The sequence below is a fragment of the Ascaphus truei genome, chromosome 13 (genome assembly GCF_040206685.1).
Source record: "Ascaphus truei isolate aAscTru1 chromosome 13, aAscTru1.hap1, whole genome shotgun sequence".
Taxonomy (NCBI): domain Eukaryota; kingdom Metazoa; phylum Chordata; class Amphibia; order Anura; family Ascaphidae; genus Ascaphus; species Ascaphus truei.
The window spans coordinates 4,509,893-4,533,123 of NC_134495.1; the positions used below are offsets into that span (position 1 = coordinate 4,509,893).

Consider the following 23,231-nt stretch of genomic DNA (forward strand, 5'->3'; position numbering starts at 1 on the left):
CTCCAATGACCCTCTCCTGCACCTCAAATGACCCCCCCACTACCTCGGTTTGCTGCGGAGGAGGCGACAGAGCAGGCAGGACTTCACGCACGCGCTCTAGCAATGCTAGAGCGCGCTGCTGCCCTGGCTCCTGGGGGAGGGGGAGAGCTGGCTCCTGGGTTAGGGGGAGAGCGGGCTCGTTGGGGAGCAGGCTCGGGAGCGGGAGAGCGGACTCGGGAGGGAGACGGAGGGGTAGAGAGGACTTGGACGGGAGGGGGAGAGCGGAAAGCCGCCGCGGGCCTGCTCTAGATCATCTTGAATCATCTCCAAAATGTCCATGATGATATGAGTTGCTGGCAGTGCCTCTTGAGAACCTTATCATCAGGCATCCAAATATATTTACCCAAGCCCTATAAATTCTCTCACTTCTTCTCCTGGGTCTTGGTCTATTCGCAAGAATATTAAACGTTGGCAGGTCTGAGCATCAATGGAGTGGCGATTACAGTCATGGCTCCAGAAAATCTACGTGGCAAATGCTGGGTTCTTAAAGTGTAGTATGATGGAGGCCTGATCCCATTAGGTGCATAATCAAGAAGGGTGGTTTAAATTAAGAACAGCCATTAGCCAACCTACAAGTTGGATGCTAAAACAAGACAATTGCTATTTAACATTTCTACAGCCATGTTGAGCGAATTGAAATAAATTAGGAATAGACGAACCTCTGTTCTGCCTGGAGAGTTGCTTATTCAAACAATTGGCCTCTTTTCCAGCTGGTACATTGTGTATTTCGCACTTTACAGCGCCAGCAATGTAATAATGTTGTATGTAGTACATCTGTATGTCTGATAAAAGGGAATTCACTTTCAGGGTACAGTTGCACAAATAAATCAGCCTTTCTATAGATAAACCCTGATGCATGCTTAATACACATCTCCATAAATATTGTATTCCAAAGTAGCTCGGGCTAAATTAACTTCATTTACCGAGTAGATTAAGTTTAAATTAATTAGTAACTGGTAATCTGACGAGTATTTATTAGCTCTGCGGCATTATCACCAATCAATATTGCAGTTATTACCTAATGGACTAAAATTTACATTCAAATGAAGTATTTGCCATGTTACGTTGCAGTTAATTGGTACAGAAGTTATCCGAGAGTTAAATGGAAATATAAATTCAAACACATCAATCAAATAATTATTTTCCAACCACTAGACACTGGATCCTAATGAAGAAATAAACAAAGTTAATCAGGACAGAGAGAGCAATTACAAACTATGCCTATGTCCTAAGAAAGAAATATCAAGCAAATTGTTATTAAATAATCCAAGATCTGCTTTGCATTTTATACTGCTTAATAATGCAGTGCTTCAGTAGAACAGTATCCCAAGTATATTAAATCATTTATTTGACTTTAAAGGTCTGGTAGGCACTACAGAGAGAAACGGATAACGTGTGCGCAAAATGAGTAATTGCAGCAATTTATATTAATAGGTCCAGGGAATGAAGATGTGGGCAGGTGACTGTAGAGTTCACGGCAGTTTGTGTTCAATTATCAAAGCTTTGTGTTTTGTAATCTTTGGAATGGATGTAATTTTACATGTGTGTAAAAAACTGGGAGATGTTGAACTTAGAAATGTAGTTCTGCTGGTGCTGTGTGCTTACGCTGGTCCTCGGGCAAACAGAACGATTAGGTTTTTAGTGACACCCCTACTCCTGATGCAGACTATAGGATCCCTGATTCTAGCATCTAAATCTATGCCATGGTCACGTCACTAAAATTGTCAAAACATGTGTTTGTGAGAAAGCTCTGCACTTCTTTAACCCAGGCTGTGCTGAAACAGTTGTGTAAGGCGGCAGGGATAACATTATTGGTATCTATGTGAAAATGGATAAGAAGCAAAAAGTGACACACTCTGAGTGCTCAGAGTGCATGTTATTACCCAGAATCCCTGGCGGCAGTGGAAGCATTGTATGCTAAGTGACTATGGGGAAAGTAAGGGTTGTGGATCTGTCGGAGACATGTCAATGGGCTCATAAGTGTTTTTTAAGATGTTTAGAGAAACTTTGGAGCGATTTCCTGGAACGAGTGTCCTTTGGTCTTGGTTGGCTTCTTCGCACATCACATAGCAGACTAGATACTATCATGTTAAGCCTTCGAGCACTGATGGGGATGGAATGAGCGTTGGACATTGTTATGTTTTCACTCTCCTGCCCATGTGTGAAGAAAAACTAAGAACTGAACCAGAACAAAGATTCAGTTACTGTCAGCTCCGAATAAACGTCAAATGTGAGACTTACAGCACTTTGCCAAGTGGCAGTTTGCATTAGAGCAGGGGTGTGCAAACTGGGAGGCGCAAAAAATTTTTTGGGGGGGGGGTGCGCGGGTGGTTCCAGTAATGCCCTGTTCTGAGGGGATTATTACTATTACAGGCTAAATGTAGGCTTATTTGTAATTTTTTTTAATTTTTCATTAAAAAAAAGATACATTTTTGTAATCATTGATTTTTATCAGCATGATTGTCTACATTCTTGTGCTTTTACTGCAAGTTTATTAAAAGGAAATTGTACACACACAGCCTCTCTCTCTCTCTCTCTCTCTCTCTCTCTCTCTCTCTCTCTCTCTCTCTCTCTCTCTCTCTCTCTCTCACCCCCTCTATACACAAACACACTCTGCAGCCCCCCTACACACTGTGCAGCCCCCCTCCTCTACACCCACAAAACATACAGCAGCCCTCCTCCACCCTCTACACTCACAAAACACACACAGCAGCCCCCCTTTACACCCACAAACACACAAAACACAGAAACACACTGAAGACACACACAACAAAACACATTCTGCAGCCCTCCTCCACCAAAAAAACCTGCAGCCCCCTCTACATCCATAAAACACACATCAGCATCCCCCCTCTACACCCACTGCAGCCCCCATGTAAACCTCACACTAAGACCTGGGACATAGTACGATGAGGCTTGCTGAGCCGTGCTGAGCCGCACTGAGCAGATGCACTTACCCCCTGCATCTGTCATCAGCGCGGCTTTAGCAGCTGCTTCCGCATGCGTGCGGAGGCTCAGGTATTTTGGAGAGACAGGCAAATTTAAAATGTGCCGCTCAGGGAAGCGGAGGAGCGGTCACGTGACCACTCACATCCAATGGGAGCGAGGGACTAGCCCCGCCTCCCGCCCCGGCTCCCGACACGACTCCGGCCTGCCTACGCACCGCCCCCAAAGCGCAATCACTGCCTCGCCTGCCAGGACACAAAAATGCTCCAGTTTGAGAAGGCGAGGCAGAGCAGGAGCGCGGATCAGCGCGGCCCGAGGCACCATGCCCGAGGCCTAATAAAACACTCTGCTGGCACCTTTACACCCACAAAACACACAACAGATAAACAAACCTTTCCCCTCACTCTCCTGTGTGGAGCTCTCTGCAGGCAGGGAGGGGGAGGAGTCAGTGCCTGGCTGCAGGCAGGGTGGGGGAGGAGTCAGTGCCTGGCTGCAGGCAGGGAGGGGGAGGAGTCAGTGCCTGGCTGCAGGCAGGGAGGGGGAGGAGTCAGTGCCTGGCTGCAGGCAGGGAGGGGGAGGAGTCAGTGCCTGGCTGCAGGCAGGGAGGGGGAGGAGTCAGTGCCTGGCTGCAGGCAGGGAGGGGGAGGGGTCAGTGCCTGGCTGCAGGCAGGGAGGGGGAGGAGTCAGTGCCTGGCTGCAGGCAGGGTGGGGGAGGAGTCAGTGCCTGGCTGCAGGCAGGGAGGGGGAGGAGTCAGTGCCTGGCTGCAGGCAGGGAGGGGGAGGAGTCAGTGCCTGGCTGCAGGCAGGGAGGGGGAGGAGTCAGTGCCTGGCTGCAGGCAGGGAGGGGGAGGAGTCAGTGCCTGGCTGCAGGCAGGGAGGGGGAGGAGTCAGTGCCTGGCTGCAGGCAGGGTGGGGGAGGAGTCAGTGCCTGGCTGCAGGCAGGGAGGGGGAGGAGTCAGTGCCTGGCTGCAGGCAGGAAGGGGGAGGAGTCAATGACTGGCTGCAGGCAGGGAGGGGGAGGAGTCAGTGCCTGGCTGCAGACAGGGAGGGGGAGGAGTCAGTGCCTGGCTGCAGGCAGGGAGTGGGAGGAGTCAGTGTCTGGCTGCAGGCAGGGTGGGGGAGGAGTCAGTGCCTGACAGCAGGCAGGGTGGGGGAGGAGTCAGTGCCTGGCTGCAGGCAGGGAGGGGGAGGAGTCAGTGCCTGGCTGCAGACAGGGAGGGGGAGGAGTCAGTGCCTGGCTGCAGGCAGGGAGTGGGAGGAGTCAGTGCCTGGCTGCAGGCAGAGTGGGGGAGGAGTCAGTGCCTGGCTGCAGGCAGGGTGGGGGAGGAGTCAGTGCCTGGCTGCAGGCAGGGTGGGGGAGGAGTCAGTGCCTGGCTGCAGGCAGGGTGGGGGAGGAGTCAGTGCCTGACAGCAGGCAGGGTGGGGGAGGAGTCAGTGCCTGGCTGCAGGCAGGGAGGGGGAGGAGTCAGTGCCTGGCTGCAGACAGGGAGGGGGAGGAGTCAGTGCCTGGCTGCAGGCAGGGAGTGGGAGGAGTCAGTGCCTGGCTGCAGGCAGGGTGGGGAAGGAGTCAGTGCCTGGCTGCAGGCAGAGTGGGGGAGGAGTCAGTGCCTTGCTGGTGCCTTCTGTCCAATCACCTTCCCTGTCTAAGAGCAGATTTCACTCTTTGTGAATGAGAACTGAAAGCTGATTGGCTTAAAAACGTGGCAGGGTGCCAAAAATTCCGGGCCATTACTGATTGGATAATGCCCGGAATTTTAACCAATCAGAGAGCAGGGATTTCAATAATGCCCGGAATTTACCAGTTTTAGCCTATAATTCCTTTTATACTCAGTAAATTGGTCAATAACGCCTCATTTAGGTATGGCCTAAATCAGGAGCGGCCAACTCCAGTCCTCGAGGGCCACCAACAGGTCAGGTTTTCAGGATATCCCTGCTTCAGCACAGGTGGCTGAGTCTTCGACTAAATAATGTGCTGGATTAACCATTGCACGGCTTGGTAATTACCAGATTTTAACAAATGTAGGTCATAATAATAATATAATTTGCATCTCATTGAAAAGAAAGGCCATTAAAAATAATGAGAAACTACTTACGGTAGTAAAAAATATTTAGCGTCACTTTACTTTCTTTGGTATATACTGCGGTAACCTTAACCGCACGTTAACTTCAGTTATTGCAGCGTGAAATAGGCGAACGGCGCATAGTCAATTTGGGCTTGAAAAGAAGGACCCAGAAGATACGACAGCCTGCAAGCATCCTGGCAGCCCCATGCCCGAGATCAATATTATTAGCACTAGCCGTAAATATATTTAGAATTACTGAAAGAAACTAATAACGCCCGGCACAAAGAGGTCTTCCAATGCCGCCAGCACCACATCTGGAAAAGAAGAGATTGACCCCTGTGTGGTCGGTGAGACTGCTAAACAATGCAATTCATTGTACGCACGTTTATGCCTCTGCTATCAATATCACTTCTCATTTTTACTTTGGTTGTAACTATCATTTCTATTGTGCAATGAACAGTTTGTATACAGAACGCTTGCTGCAGGTGTTCGTCTTAAGTAACGTTTGCATGTAGATCAGTGTACTGCAGGTCTCTGCGAAAGTGAAGGATGAGCTTAACATTGTACTGGAGAGGAGGCAATATGGTATTTTCCCCCAGGTTCCCTTTGCCTTGTTTTGAATGAAAGAAAAACATTGGTGTCACCTCCCATTGTGGCTAAATGTGAAATCTTGCTGCTTACAGCTATGAGTTTCTTTTCCTCTCAGCACTTTTCTATAACGAAGAGATTGAGATGTAATTGTCACTCTGCTGTTTCAGAAGTGGATGAATGGTTCATTTTCAGCTCTTACCATGTGGCAAATATGCAGATGCTTTTATCACTTTTCCTATTGCATGCTAGCTATGTGAACAACAAAGCCATTATGATGATTTAACATCACTTGCAATCATCTAGGACACTCAAAACAAATGGCAGGTAAGCACACTTTGTACCTCGATGGACTTTGAGTGTCCCTGATCTGGGTCACCAACAACCAGAGCTGAATTTGTGAGTTGAGTATATGTGAATATTTAAAATTATTTCCCATGTAGCAGCTGCAATGGTCCTTTCATCTGCTGCATATTAAACCAGGGTCAATCTATTTCTGATTATCACAGGTGCGACTCTAAAGCTAGAGGTTTCTTTACAAGTTTTGACACACTGCTCGGTATTATACTGTAACATGCCAGGTTCTATCACGTCGGACTGTAAGAATGTTGGCACAATGCAATGTACGCGTCGGGCATCTCAGCAGATCTCTCTCTTGCTAATCTGCTTTGTCACAACACATAACAAATATCTGCATTTCCTTTAACTGAAGAAAGATACGTTAGAAAAGGAGATGTCAGCCGCCGTGAATGCTAGGGAAGCAATTCACAATAGATCAGGAAGATGATGTCCTCGTGCCCTTAGCCGAGCGCGTGAAGGGACAGAAATGTCGCTGTGCAGACGTCCTGATGGAACAAGGAGGCTGTTTCTGCATCACAGTTATATAACCGCAGGGGTTTAAACAGTCATTGACTTCTGGTCTATATTTAGCTTTATATAAATATTTTAATTGAATAAAAACAGAGCAAACCTGCAACAGGGGAACAAATAATTCGTGGGTCACTACTAGAGACGTGTAACACTGCAGGCCTGGCATTTCCAATAAGTGTTTTTTGTTTTTTAAATCACAGCTTCATAAGATATTTCGGCGCGTTTTACAGGGCTAAACACACCATGACTTTAATCTCAGATGCTACAGGAATCTTCAAAGTTCAACAACACAGATCCAAATGCTGAAATCGGGCTTGTGAGAGAATCATATATGTAAATCAGCTAATTTCCCAGGGATCTCAGGTGTGATCACAGGTATATTTCCATGTGTGGTATAGAGGAGTGTTTTGTGAGGTGTAACATAGTCCCTCTCAAAACAAAGCAAGACATTTTTAAACATGTTTGGGAGATTCAAAAGTTTTTGATTTTTAAAATTTTATGCGCAAGTCTGTGATTTTCCGTTAACTAACCCAAAAGTTCATCCAGTTAATAAAAGAATCACACATAAAAAAAAGAAAACGGAGGATAAGGTTTTCTCTGGCTTGTACTGTATTGCTCTTTGATCCTAAAATCTTATTTTAATGGGACCTTATTATTTTGGAATACGCCAGTTGGATTCTCAATAACGTTCAAAAGGTTTTTAGATTGGTCAAATATGTGATCTTTCTATCAATGTGTTTATTTTCACTTTCTTAATGGAGAGGTAACCCTAATCTAATGTTTGTTTTATTGTAAACAATAAAACACAGAAAAGCCCAATGCTACATCCAATGTGAGAAAAATACATAGTGAAATACTTATATATTCTCTTGGGAAAGGGTCATTTGGTGAAACCCTTTGGCCAAAGCGTTATAAGCCTGCAAGCCACTTCAAGGCATGACCAGTAAGCAGGTCATAATACTTACCGTGCACCCCACAACTGGAACAACCTACCAGAGACTCTCACATCCACCACCAGTTTAAGTTCTTTCAAATCTAAGGCTGTCTCACATTTTAATCTGGTCTGTAACTGTTACATACGCTCATAATATATATTATCTCTAACTGTCTCTAACTGTGCATGCAATGTCTTGTATATAATGTATACCCTGCTCATTATGTAACTGTATTTGTAACCATGTACTATTTGTCTTAACTCTGTGCCCAGGAAATACTTGAAAACGAGAGGTAACTCTCAATGTATTACTTCCTGGTAAAATATTTTATAAATAAATAAATAACTGTGAAAAGTCTCACTTACCTCTGCTGGAGGGAGAATGACAGCAGTGGGTCTGTCCACACAAAAACATGAAAAAATCTGCTATTTAAAAAATGGGGTGGGGTGAGTTTAAACCCTGGGAGGAGGAGCCACTAACCTCCAAACAACTGATGCCAGTTGAAAATTAATAAACACACAATCCCAGCAAGCTCAGAACCCCAAAACCCACAACATTATATATATATATTAGTGTCAAAAGGAGAGCTACTGAGTGTGGCCAAATGTATACAATAAAAGACAGAAAAGCCCAATGCTACATCCAATGTAACAAAAATACATAGTGAAATACTTATTTCTACTTGTTTTATTGTAAGACTGGACATTGCCAATAGATAAACATAGTATTGCCGTCATCTACATATCACTGGTAGTCTGTGGGGTTAAAAGAAAAACTCTCCTCCGGCCATGCTTTGAGTGCAAATCCACTAACCGAGAAGCATTTCATGCAGCTTGTCACAATCCTTCCCACGTACTGTAGCATTGTCTTTATTTTCACTTCAATAATTCAGCAATAATGCGCAGTTTGCTAAGAACATTGGGAAATATATATCATTCTGCTTCACCTGTTTAGACATGCCATACAGGTAACATCCAAGAGGACAGCACGGTCAAGTAATTCTGCATTGTGCTCCTCGTGATATATATACACATGGATTAATTGTATTTATATTTACAGATTTAAATTGCACAATCCATGCATCATTATTCTATTTGTCACGTACGTGACCTGCATATGGGACAAAGTCTCGTATGCAGGTCGCAAGCTGTCCCACTTTTCACCACGCAAAGGTCCCTCAAAAGAACAGCACGCAAGTGAGCACATGGCTTAGATATGAAACCAGGGTTATACACACAGCTACTCTAGCCAACTCACCTTTCCCCTTACTCACTTGCAATCATATCTGCCACCACCCAAGCAATATGCTAAATATGTAAATTCATATATATCTCCCAGGGTCTCAGGTCACTGTTTATTATAGAAAAAACTATGCAGTTACTCAAAGTAAAAAAATAGCAAAAGAAAAACAACAGTGGGGGGGGTTACTAAACTGTCTGCTTGTATGTTTTACAAAAATATAGCACTGAGCAATAGCTTTGAGGTACTGAGATGTGATCTCTAGCAAGAATCACACAGGTCAGTCACATTTTAGTGTTTCGTTTGTCCCGTGGGCATAAACGCAAACCACTAAAAAGCTCTGATATTAACAAAAATAAAAATTGTTATCCCACCGCTATGCCACCATTATAACCAGGACATACTATAAAACGAGAGGTTACTCTCAATGAATTATTTCCTGGTAAAACATTTAAAAAATAAATTAAATAAATAAATACATTATTCGGAAGTTTACAATACATTTGTAAAGGGAATTTATTTGCAGTAGGTGGATTGTAGGGAACAATATTAACTGGAACCAAACCATACAGACATACAGCCTGCCATGATACCCGTGTGGCTAAAATATCACCTTGCACATACACCTCTTAACTTCCAAATATTAGTTGAAGAAATTCCAAAGGTTTTAATATACAAAGACACAGAAATTGTTTCTGGATAAGAAAGTATTTGAAAGTGAGACGAGAAAGATGTATTTTACGCCTGGACTTAAGGGATAGCCAAACTAGTTCAGTTAACATATCAAAGACAGAAAGTGTACTAGAGCATGGCGATAATGATGTGTGTGCTGGATGCATAAACACAAAATTAATTAATAGGCACAATGGCGAAGCATGAAGGTAAAAAAAAGCCCCTGACGCATTTTGCGCTGTTGGAAGCGCTTTATTAAAGCGTAAAAGTGATCTGATCTCAGGTGTCTCTTATACCTCCACACCGAGCCCAGAAGGAGCCGCCGATTGGATGACAAACAAAGTCGACAATAGCTGCAGGTGAAATAATTAACCTGGACATACTGAAAACTAGATGAGTAAATGATTGAATGTACAAAATAAAATAACACACACAGTATAATAACATAACATATAAAATACTTCATAATCTATATATTTAGGATATAAAAAATGGAGATGCTAAATGTGATCTGTTCTATACAGAGATATAAGAATATACTTTCTGGTTGAAATACAGTATGCCAAGGGGTCAGCGTGACACAGAAATGATACAAATTACACATAAAGTAATCAAATCAATATTGATAGTAAATCTACACAAAAGGAGACTGACAAGAGAAACACATGATATATCGCACAAATATACAGTCCCCTGGAAGAATATACACATTTCAAAAATCATATATATTTACATAGATATGAAGATATAGAAAATATCATACATCATGATGCCAATAGGCTCCAAGAAACCTCAGAAGATACATATAACAATAAGGACATATATCATGAATATATAGAAATCTAAACGTCAGAATAATTCAGCTCCGAAGACTACTGTAAGTGGTAGGAGAAACTACCCAATATAAATGGAAAATAAACGGTGTCAACATATCACAATGGTGGGTTAAATAGTAAGACAAAATGGCATATTGAGTTGTAAAGATTGTCAAGTTTGCTGACTTGAGTTTGGGCTGCTGTACCAAGCACTGTATCCCCATAGTCAATAATTCACATTAGCATCTGCTGTGCAATGCACTTTCTGACCAATGGGCGTAGGTAAGATTCATTTATTTAAAGTACACCCAGTTTGGAATAGATTTTGGATGTCAGTTTGTCAATATACAAACCAAACGGTTACATGGGAGTTAAGCCACATACCAAAATATTTAAAACTAGTTACTGAGGCAAGATTAGTGTTAGAGCTGGTTCTAATCAGTAGCTCTGTCATGGGAAGCTTACAAAATGTAGCCTTAGTTCCAAGTACCATAGTTACAATATGCAAGTAAGACTGGTCCAGTTTCCATTTCTCTGTTTCAAATCCATCAGTTCCGAGGGAGACCTGCTCCTGAGATATGTAACAAGTGTCAAAAATCAGACACAGATCTACAGTACATTTTTGCTCTATTGTTTTGGAGAAAATTGATCTTCTTGAGATATATCCCCCATAAATGGGTAATTTAAAAAAAAAATCCCTTTTATAGTACGAGTGGATTATGATTTTCATCAACTTCAGCAGAAGACTAGAACACATTTGTGCAGGAGCAGGGGGTCTCCAGAGATGAAACGCATTGATTTCAGTGTTGGGAACCCCCTGCTTCTTGAGTTACAGGCCCAGATATGGGGTGCCGGTATCTCCTTCATTATTTAAATACCCCTGGTCACTTGACATGGATGATTTACAAATGGTGGTGATACCGGCACCGGATGCCCCATACCAGGGCCTGTAACTCGGGAGGCAGGAGGTCCGTGAGGCAGAAATCAAAGCGGTTCAGTGCATGAGACCCCTGCATCCAGCACACTATTAATAAAAATTACATTAAAGCAGCTTAATTACCTTAGCGGATTGCCGCTAAGGCAATGAATGGGTTAAGGCACAATAGCAGGTTTATTGAGGGCAGAGGCGGTGAGTGAAGCTGGTACTTGGCCTTTCAGTCATTCCCTCTGCCCCCAATAAACAGTACAATATGTATTAACCACCAATACACAACCCACCCACCCCCTGTGCCTCCACATAAAAACATTTGTATTTTTTCTGCACAGGATTGATGCCAGAGGCGAGCGGGAGTCCCTGGGTGGTCCCTGCAAGTGTCTGTGGGCCTCAAGGTGGTCCTGCGGGTGTCAAGGGGTCCCCGGATGGTCCCCGTGGGTGTCTGGGGGTCCTCGAGTTGTCCTTGCAGATGTCTGGGGGCCCTCATGTTGTCTCCGTGGGTGTCTGGGGGCCCTCGGGTGGTCCCCATGGGTATCTGGGGGCCCTCGGGTTGTCCCCGTGGGTGTCCAGTGATCCCTGTGGGTGTCGGGGGGTCCTCGGGTGGTCACCGCGCGTCCCCGCTGACCTGCGGTACCAATCCTGTCTCATTTTTTTTAACCCATTGCAATAAATACACCACCCCCTCCCCCCCCTCTGTACAGTAATGGGCAAAATGACTATTATTCAGATATGAATAATAGCTCATTTGCCCATTATAAAATCAAACATTAGCCAGCCAGCATAAATAAAGTAAATAAAAAGTTCAACTTACCCCTGCCATCATGAAGGTCATCCTCATCAGCATACTGCAGGTCCATGTTCTCCATTGCCAGAAAGAATACAAGAAATAATACAATCTAATGACCCCATATCCCTTAATCACTGTATCGGTTAACCCTCACTCCCCCGCTACCCATCCGGGAGGCCTAAGCACCCTCCACGGGACCACTATACCCACCTTCTACCCATTGATTGGCATAGTGGTATATCATACCCATATAATATGGGCATGATAGGCCACTAAGCAGTCAATGGTCACCCTAATAAAAAAGCATGAAGGCCAAAAATACACAATAATTAAAGATATACACAAGCACCTAAACACCCCAATTAAATAAATAAAAGCACTAGCCAACCAATCAATTCAAGAAATAAAAGCACTAACCAACAAAACATTTAATTAATTTAAATCAGTAGCCAACACAATAAATAATTAATTCAAAACGCTAAACAATCAGAAAATGAAATAAAAACAAGCCATCCAAATTACAAACAATTTAAACCAAACAATAAACAGAAAAAGAAAAAATAACAATCAATAGTAAGCAAACTTTTCCCCCCCAAAAAGCATTGCCTGTTACTGTATTTATTTGTACCCTAAACGGGCACAAATAAATACATTATCAGTCAACGAAAAACATTAAAAGAAACAAATACAATTAAAAAAATCTGTAAAAATAAAATGACATACATTCAATATTTTTCTTACCTTTAGAAGCATTGACCCGCCGAATCCTGGTATTTCTGCAAGCTCTAGTACCGTGACGTCATCAAAGTCAATCCAACGCCATCCACCTTGAAGATCCGGAACAGGTAACACAATTATTCTTTGTTTTATCTTCTATCACCTTCTTCTATCTTTTCTGTAATCTTCTTTCTTCATCTGTCAATCCAAAACCCCATGGTAAATCCAGAACAGGGTGTTCTCTCGTTGGCTTCTTGAGGTAAAATGAGATGTACAGACCTTATATATGGCCTAGACGTCACATTTTATGGTCAGATGGTACAGCTCCAATCTGATTGGACGCTGTATCATGTGCCCGCCTCAATTTTTTTTTTCAGGATGTGACGTCATCTCCAAGGGAGGTACGTCACATCCTTCAAACCACATGGCTGTATCACATGGTATTACAGCCAATGGGATTGAAGACAATCCCATTGGTTGCTGTACCATGTGATAGGTTACATTAGTTTAAAAGGATGTGACATCATCCCTTAAAATGACGTCACATACTTTTGAACTAATGTAACCTATAACATGGTACAGCAACCTATGGTATTGTCTTCAATCCCATTCGCTGTAATACCATGTGATCTAGGCTTGTAGTTTGAAGGATGAGACATACCTCCCTGTCGGATACCATGGCAATGCAAAGCCCCCCCCCCCCCACACACACACACCTAACTCTCTCTGCCGAATCCAACTTCTGACCGGAGTGGGGATCTGGAGGAGGTGTGTGGGGCCCCAGACTCCCTCCTCCAGCTCCCCCCTCAGGTCAGGTGAAAGTTGGATCCAGGCGCCGGCAGGAGGAAGAGGAAAAGGAGGAGGGAGCGCAGGACCCCGAAAGGTGAGGGTCCCACAGTGGTCGCCATGCTCGCCTTGACCTAAGGCCAGCCCTGCAATCCAGAGACAGTAAGCCTGGCTACATCTGTAGCTGTTTATCAAGCAGGACTTTGCACTGTTCTGTATCGTTGCTGCGTTTCCCAAGTATAACCACAGAACCCAATGTTTTCAATTATTCAGAAAGTTTTCAGAAATTAAAAGCTGTGCAAACCTCTCCGTTGCCCGTTCTTTCCCCCATTTCTGAAATCTTGTTCCCATATGAAAATGAATATTTAACTTGTAAAATGGAAAATCAATGCGCATTGTCAGTGTCCTCAGATCTCCCGTTGTGAGATTTGTTGACTTTGGGTTTATTGAAGTCCTCATAAACAGAATTTATTCATGATCAACATCTCTTGAAACGGATCCAGCAGGAAAAAAAAATCTAAATTTGCAATGCTATTGTACCACAGCTCCTGCAATCTTTGTAAGCGAGAATTAGCAGAGATCATCACGGCAAGACATCCATCTGGCGCACTTGATTAATTTATTTTGTTGAGCAGTTTAGTCTTTTATTTCATATTTCTTAAAAAAGGAAAACTGCATGAACGCAAAGGCTTAAAATCAGGTTTAACTCCTTCAGTGCCTTTATGACATACTTGTATATCGGGGGGGGGGGGGGGAGGGGGCAACTCCAGTCCTCAAGGGCAATCAACAGGTCAGGTTTTCAGGATGCCCCTGCTTCAGCACAGGCGGTGCAGACGTTGACTGAGCCACTGATTGAGTCACTTGTGCTGAAGCAGGGATATCCTGAAAATCTGACCTGTGGGTGGCCCTGGAGGTCTGGTCTATATAGTTAAGATATTAGACTGTGAGCCTGGTATTAGACTAGCATTGTCATTGCTTGTTCTCTTCTGTAGTTGACTAGGGCTCACAGTCTAATATTGTATTGTATGTCTTTATTTATATAGCGCCATTAATGTACATAGCGCTTCACAGTAGTAATACACGTGGTAATCAAATAAATAACAGATAATATAAATAACAGATCATGGGAATAAGTGCTTTAGACATAAAAGTAACATTAAGGAAGAGGAGTCCCTGCCCCGAGGAGATAACAGTCTAATTGGTAGGTAGGGAGAACGTACAGAGACAGTAGAAGGGAGTTCTGGTAAGTGCGTCTGCAGGGGGCCAAGCTTATGTATCATGTGTTCAGAATATCCATAGTGCTATTCAAATGTTTCTTTAAGCAAGTGTGTCTTAAGGTGGGTCTTAAAGGTGGGTAGAGGGTGCTAGTCGGGTACTGAGGGGAAGGGCATTCCAGAGGTGTGGGGCAGTCAGTGAAAAAGGTTTAAGGCGGGAGAGGGCTTTAGATACAAAGGGGGTAGAAAGAACACATCCTTGAGAAGAACGCAAGAGTCTGGATGGTGCATAACGAGAAATTAGGGCAGAGATGTAAGGAAGGGCAGAAGAGTGTAAAGCTTTAAAAGTGAGGAGAAGAATGGAGTGTGAGATGCGGGATTTGATCGGAAGCCAGGAGAGGGATTTCAGGAGGGGAGATGCTGAGACAGATCTAGGAAAGAGTAGAGTGATTCTGGCAGCAGCGTTTAGGATAGATTGTAGGGGAGACAGGTGAGAGGCAGGAAGGCCGGACAGCAGGATGTTACAGTAATCAAGACGGGAGAGAATGAGGGCCTGAGTCAGAGTTTTAGCAGTCGAGCAACAGAGGAAAGGGCGTATCTTGGTTATATTGCGGAGGAAAAAGCGACAGGTTTTAGAAATGTTTTGAATGTGGGGGGTGAATGTGAGAGAGGAGTCGAGTGTGACCCCTAGGCAGCGTGCTTGGGCTACTGGGTGAATGATGGTAGTTCCAACAGTAATGTGGAAGGAGGTAGTAGGGCCAGGTTTGGGAGGAAGTATGAGGAGCTCTGTTTTAGCCATGTTGAGTTTAAGGCGACGGAGGGCCATCCAGGATGATATAGCAGAGAGACATTCAGAAACTTTGGTTTGTACAGCAGGTGTAAGGTCAGGTGTTGACAAGTATATTTGTGTGTCGTCAGCATAGAGGTGATAATTAAATATCCTAATATATAGTTAGGATATATCCTAATATCCTAACTATTTGGACCATACGTCCACCTAGTCAGTACACCAGACTGTACCACCACAGGTGTCACTAGGTCATTCACTAGGTATTACCTGTCACTCACCCTGCCTACTTCCGATCAGACTAATATCAATATTTTCTGAGCAGTACGAATGCATGCTATTGGGGCCTCCCTTTCTTCTCCCCTCCTCGGGAGAGCATCCATAGACAGGACTTCTTCCTCCTAATCCATCACAATCCCCTAGTGTACCTCCTCCTCCTCCTCATCCTGGGACAATAAGCCTAGGGATCTCCTCATCACCTGCTCTTGGCATTGGCTAAGCTAGCCATTTATAAGACCAGGAAGCAGTGTCTGTAGAGGGAGGTCCCAAAAAAACATCGTGGCCATGTTCCGGGCGCTGGTGCACTGCCGTATCCGGGCACAGTATACGTACGCCGAGTCCACTGGGGCGGTTTCAGCATTTGCCTCCCAGTGGGCGTCAGGCGGGGTAATCTGCTCAGTATCCCCCATTCTGATTTTTTTACATTACCTCTCCTATTTTAGTGCACGTTATTTTAATTTACTGTTGCGCTAGATACCGGTTTATGTTCTATTTTAGTTGATTTGGAATTTTTTCTCACTGCGTCCTTCGGACCAGTGAATTCGCCGGCCAATCGGAATTACTAGATTATACAGTCCTCCTCATCACTATTGTTCTACCAAGGTTGAGCGGACATCTCCATTCTTCTCTGCTCCGTACAATACATGACATAACAATGGGGTTATGGAGGCAGTTTGGGGACCAGTGGGCAACCTGCACATTGGGATATGGGTTTCTATTGTTGCTGTATTCTGTACCAAGTAGTCTGTCGTTTTCTTACTCATTAAATCCTAATTGTTTCTAGTGTGCGACCACTACTACTGTACCTTCACATTGCAGAATCACTGACCAAGCCTGAACTCATGAGTTCAAACCAACTGGCCTTGAGAGGGTCTATTTGCTCTGTACTTCCTTGGCACATGCTTAGCTGTCAGAACTGTATAATATAGCAGAAAAAAAGCTCTAGGGACTGCAAGTACAGAATGGATAGGAAGCTACAAATGACGCGACTCATTTGCATATCACTACCCAGAATCCAAAGAATTGAATGGCAGCTTAAGTACAATATGATTGGGGAGCGGAAATCTTCCAGAGCAAGGGGAATATGGCTTCACCGCATATTAAACAGTGATCTCAGTGAGATTTCCTTTTGCGTTCTTGTTTAAAGGAAGAAGGTGAATGTGGAGTGAGAACATGAATACACTGTTTAGTATCCCTGTGCATTGCAGAATGTTCATTAGTCCTGTCAGGGAACATTACACACAGCTCAGCAAAGCGATACACACCGGTGGAGTTAGATTATGCCACAATTGCACATCTAACCTTTGCATGACCTGAGTTGCAAACCATTTAAACATCTAGGATCGCAACTGCTGAACTGTAGAAAATAGCCAGATCCCTCACTCTCCGTACAATGCCTGGACACTGGAAGCATCTAGTTGCTTCTGCTTTGCTTTGACGTGAAGCAACGATTTCCCCTTTGCTTCAGAGTGTTCAGCTCTAACAAAGCTGCTAGCCATGTTTGTTTTTCCATTGGAGAGGAGTTTCTTTGGGGCATAGGTTAATACTATCTCAGATCTGTCTTTTTGAATCAATGCAAAGAACTAGAAAAGAATCATCAATTAGCAGCACAAACATTGATACATCTCATTATAATATTCCAGCACAGCGGCTCCCACCTTATAATTACGCCTCAAAACACTCACGGACATCGGATTTAACACCAAAAGCTCCCATACATCGATATTAAGAGATGTTCATTAGCTTTTCCCAAAGTTGCATGTGCCTCTGAAAACTGGTAATATTCATGGAAACAAACGGCATTGTGACTTTATGAGCTTTTCATGCTTCGGCGAGTAATTAGACTTGTTTTTGTCCCATATCAAGTTGTCACACATCTTTAGTATGGCCGTCATTGTGGCTTTCTCCATGAGTCATTCGCAATTTTTATACAGATTTATTAAACCCATTTTCCTGCAGACGGGCTAAGCAGTTTATATAAAGCCTCTATCATTAAGTTAATGATTCCCAGTAAATTATTCTGCACACAGCCCAGTTAATCCGGTAAATGGAACATTAATGTTGATGGATCAATCAACTAGCATTCTGCTGTAACCTAAGATAACACCGAATTCAGGCGTTAGTGCTCCCTAATATGAAATGTTTATAAGAATTAAAGTCTCATTGGCTAACCTGTGAGGCAGAGAACTTCAGGTCGGGGTTATATAACCTACGTCTTCGAACGCACAACGCTGTTCTATTAACATACGCTAAAGAAGAAAAACAAGCATGAGTAATTGATGAGGCCCTGTCCCGTTGCATTTCAGACTGTTATATTTCATTTAAGGGCTACATCTGATTTATTTCCCTGTTTATGGGAGCGCACGGCTAAAGTGCACACTGTGTTTGCTGTTGATCAAATACACCTGCAAAATGAATCTGCTGCCATACTGAATTTCAATCCTTTCATTACGTAACTGCACAAAGTAGGTGGTTGGGAACAGAGTCCCACATCCTGGGTTTAGATAAGCGCTGCTAGAAAATGTATCTGTAAATTGTTCAGGCAGATAAATGAAGCTTTTTCTTTTCTTCTGTATAAGGAGGAGCGCTGGTGAAATCCAGTGATATATGAAATATAAAATAACAGTAATAGTGCAGATGGTAAAAATGAGTGATTAATCAGTCTGTAAGCTCTGATATGGTCGCCCTCACAAGAATCCTAATGTATGAGACTTGTCAGAGACTCTTCTCTCTCTGACTGGAGCCCTTGGGGGATTGATGTCCCAGGAAATCCCTCAGTAGATGGGAATGGTGTGGATCGTAAAATAAAGAGAAAAAAGCCACAATAGTGTGTATTGTACGACCAAATATATTCAAACAAGATGTATAAGAGTAATCTCACTCACATTTCAAAGGAACAAACATGTGTGGGAGAGAACCGCCGACAGGATGGGAGACTTTGTCTGCTTAGGCGTCCACTCGGCTAGATCGTGTCCCGTCCTCTGCTTCCGTATACGTCACTACCGGATGTCGTCACAGGTAAGGGCGGAAGAGGTAAGGGCGGAGGAGCGTCTTGCCTTGGGATTCAGCTAGATTCCCCTGTCTCACCACACTCTTAGAACAGCTAACTCAACGCGTTTCACTCTTGCTTCTTCAGGAGTTATTTCCCTGTTTATGGGAGCGCACGGCTAAAGTGCATACAGTACTGTGTTTGCTGTTGATCAAATACACCTGCAAAATGAATCTGCTGCCATACTGAATTTCAATCCTTTCATTACGTAATTGCACAAAGTAGGTGGTTGGAAATGAAGCACATCACCACCTTTTAGAATTACATTTCTACGTAACATGAACGTTTTCTGCTACTCTTTCAGTTTAGTAATGCGTTTCTTTGGTATCTTGTTAAAGATATCTGGAGCTGACATACCCAAAGTATCACTATGTTACTAAAGTTGGGACAATGTAAAATTTTGGGTCAGTTATAAGATCAGAAAAGGACACGCTATAGATCTCACTTGTGTCTGACTCCTAAAAGTTACCTCTTTTCTGCTGTTCTACTGCAGTACAAACCATGTTTCCCTTGTGTGTAACCGCTACAATCCGTGTAGTATGCTTGTTTGTAAGGTCATTTGTAATTTCAAGGCAGAGCAGAATGAGTTTTTGAAGCCAATTTGCAATCTGCTGTCTCTGCAATTCTCCCATCATACCACTTAGATTGTAAGCTCTTCGGGGCATGGATTTCCTTTCCTATCGTCTGATTTTGCTGCACTTATTGTATTATTATAATTCCCTGTACTGTATTCTTTGTGAAGCGCTGAGCACACTTTTTGAGCTATATTAAATAAAGACATACATATGTACGTACATACATACATACATACATACACATAATTGTCAATTTTCCTCCAACTCCACCCAATGTCTGTCTTGGATGGGGGGGGGGGGGTGAAGGGGTGATTTATTACAGTTTAATAGGGGGTATCAGAGCTTGATCTAGATTTTACTGCCATACAAGTAAATGACAGCTAAGGATGGATCAAGGGCTGATTCCCCTATTGGAGTTTAGTAAATCCCTGGTTTAGTCTTCATAAGCCACATTATTTTAATTGTCATTACGTTTGCAGAATAGTTTGTGAATTAAATAAATACTTAATAGGAACAGAAGCCAGATGACACAATTTTCTCATTTTTATTGAATTTACATTCCCTCCATATTCCAAAATAAACTAATTTTTGGCCAAACAAAAGCCACAACCAAACCACACACCACATGTTAGATGCCAAACCCAAACCACCAGGACTAATGAGCCTGTCTACCATTAATCTATCTAAATAAACATGGCATCGTCTCTCTAATTAAGCAGATTATGCATAGGAGTTCTTTGCTACCAAAAAACAACAGGTACCAGCTTGTTATATCTTCTGTTTGTTTATTCCTGTACTCTCGTTGTACAATTATAAATCTGCTTGCAGTCACAAAGTACATTGTGTATCTTCTATTACAGTAATGTTGGTTTTTCCACTCTACATGCTGATATTGCTGTTCCTTGGTGATAAAAATAGAAAGACGGCAGGGGCTGTAATTTACTCTGGGAACTGGGTGATAAAAATGGCAATGTTCTGTGCATACAGGTCCTACTTTATTTCTGCATTTATAAAGTGAAATCAAATAACAATGACTGGAATGTGTACTCTGGGGAAATTGTTTCTGTGGCACCTTCTTGGAATTAATGTATAAGATTTATTTACCTTTCATATGTTATAACACTGCGGTATATGCAATTCACTTGAAGCAGTAGTGGGAGGTCAGATTTGATGGACCATGGGTCCATTCTCTCTGTTACAATGTACATTATGCATAAATAGGCATATGCCCAAAGTCCCGTAGTGCATTACTACCAAATCCATTATAAATCTAAGTTATGTATATCGTTTCCAGATTAAAACCAGTCATTCTCATTTATATGCCCCATATCTGCTGTCTGAAGTGATACATGTCAGACACAAAAGATTATGGGTGTTACTACCATAAATACTGTTTTAGCTTCCAAGCGGTTTTCAAAGAAGCTTTTTACAGATGGCTCACCCCGCGTACAGCCTGATTTCTGGATGAAGCACCTTCTGTGCTGAGGAACTAAACGGCTACAATATAGAGGCGGAAAGAAAGTGGCGATGTCGGTCTCTTAACCTACCGAGACGTCCCGACCTAATTGGGAGGGTCGTTGGCTGCTATACATTTTCAGCCACCAGAAGATGAAGATAAGAGTACACCGTGGCTATTTTTTATCTACAGATCTGCATTCAATACCCCCCAACCATTGCGCTTTATTACCGTTCCAAGTCACGAGGCACGCCAGCCACTCGAAAATACAAATTTCTTTATATTTCCACACAGCTGCCGCGCCAACGCTGTCTGCCGTGAGCGCGCGTCGGCACTGGATAAACTGTCATAGGGAGAAAGGTATTTATCATTGCCACACGCGCCAGTGCTTAGTATAATACCAGCCTTACCTGACCTTGTTGCAGCCTGCCCGGAGCCTGGTTTGTTCCTTGATGCAGGCCGGTGTTGGGCAGCTCATCTCTCCTGCTATGCCCTTAGCTTGGACCAGACCTTGGGATCTCCTCTATGTATAACAGCCCACCACTGCCTAACAATGAAATACTAAGACCCCGGAAAAGACCTACTGTACACAAGGTCTCTTCCCACAAGATGGGCGTCTCTAGACTGAGAAGGTACAGTATTAGAACACAGTTAAACATTTCCTAGAATGGAATGCTAGAAGACTTGCATAATCAGTAAATCAGCATAAAAAATATCATTAACTTACATATTTTTTACTGTTTTACTTTGTCCGTGGCTGTTGAGTTTTTAAAGTACAATATTAAAACCTTCTGTAACTGGTGGCATCCCATATTCTGGTTCCATTGGAGAAATCCATTGTGACTCTTCAAGGATGTTTCACTGAGCCTGGATTGTCCATATTTGGTTACACTAGGTGGAGAACTGAGAACAAGCCCTGGCAATAGGATTAGTGCAACTTCTAGCCCTTGTTCTGCCTTTAGATAAGTATCCAATCTTCGTAAATCTTGTAGTTGTTTAAATACATTAGCCAAGCTGTTACCGGTCCAATGAAGAACACCCGTGTGTGCATCAATGAGCAATGCACCTCAAATTTGAGTACAGATATATAGCACAGTATTTTTTATCAACTTTAATTAACCAATAAGGGTTAATATTGACTTGGACCGATGCATTCGATACTTGCGTTTAATCATTCAATTTCACTAGCTCTACATAACTCCAAGAACCTGAGGTTTGCGTGAAACTGTCCCCCCCCCCCCCCTCTGTGGGCTATGAAGAGTAAAGGTTTATATATACCAGTTGCACACCTTTATGCCCATCCAATCTTTCACCCATTAACAGAATACAATAGATTATGAGCAAAACAATTTGCATACACTGTAGCTAGAGTTTCACCATCCAGTTATTCATTGCTGTCTGTATCTTAGCAATTATTCTCCATAATATGGCAGCTTGCATGCACTGCTAAGATTTATTGTAACTGCTTTTTCTCTTTTCTCATACTTTCTGCCAAACACTAATTGCCATTGGGGGACTGACAATTTTATCCGTGGTAACCTTTGGACCTCTGAATATTTTTTCTTTATTCGTCAATTCCGAGGTAATGAGAGCCAGCTTATTCAGGGACATTACATAAGCAATAGGTTTTAATAAGATCTCAAACATCCCCTGCATTTGAAATGTTAAGGGATGACTGTAATTTTCTTCAGGACATAAAAGAGCCGTAAAGGACCCTCCTACGTGTACCTAAAAGGTTTTAAGAAACCTACTCGTATGCGCATAAATTGCACCTCATCAAACATATTCTGAATTTATTTTAAAAATGGTGTCAACAGAGCTTTCACATCGTTCTTAAAAGGATTGGGTCATGAACTTCTACTTTTTTAGTGACACTGAGTTCTTTGGGTAGTCTAAGTGGATTGTTAAGTGATTTGAAAATGTTGTGAAAGAGTTTGAGCATTTGATAACCTCATGGGAAAGACCTTTTTCAAACATTGCACCATAATGTGTCTTTACTTCTGTGTAGAGCAGTGGTTTCCAACCGTTTTTTGGTTAAGGAACCCTACAGTATGTGAAATTCAGGGGAACCCCAACCCTCTCTAATAGCGTGTCTGAGATCAGATGCATTGTAAGGAACCCCAACCCTCTCTAATAACGTGTCTGAGATCATATGCGTTGTAAGGAACCCCAGTCCTGTCTATTAGCGCGTCTGAGATCAGATGCATTGTAATGAACCCCAACCCTCTTTAATAGCATGTCTGAGATCAGATGCATTGTAAGGAACCCCAACCCTCTCTAATAGTGCATCTGAGATCATATGCATTGTAAGGAACCCCAGTTCTGTCTATTAGCGCGTCTGAGATCAGATGCATTGTAAATTCTTCTGTATTTGGTCCAATCTAAAAATGACCTGAAAATGACAGGGAACCCTTTCGGGATGCCCGGGGAACCCTGGTTGAAAAGCACTGGTGTAGAGATAGGGCTTGTTAGGTATATAG

At 43.1% G+C, this 23,231-nt stretch overlaps 1 long non-coding RNA gene across 2 annotated transcripts in view; it reads right to left on the minus strand.

Moving 5' to 3' along the window:
• LOC142464708 (uncharacterized) overlaps positions 1-7,856 on the minus strand; it is a 30,864-nt gene extending 23,008 nt beyond the window's left edge. For both annotated transcript variants that reach the window (XR_012787701.1, XR_012787702.1), the window contains exons 1-2: positions 7,807-7,856; positions 699-821 (exon numbers count right to left, since the gene is read on the minus strand). This is a non-coding gene — a long non-coding RNA (uncharacterized LOC142464708). The remainder of the gene's footprint in view (positions 1-698; positions 822-7,806) is intronic.
• Between the last annotated feature and the right edge of the window lie 15,375 nt (positions 7,857-23,231).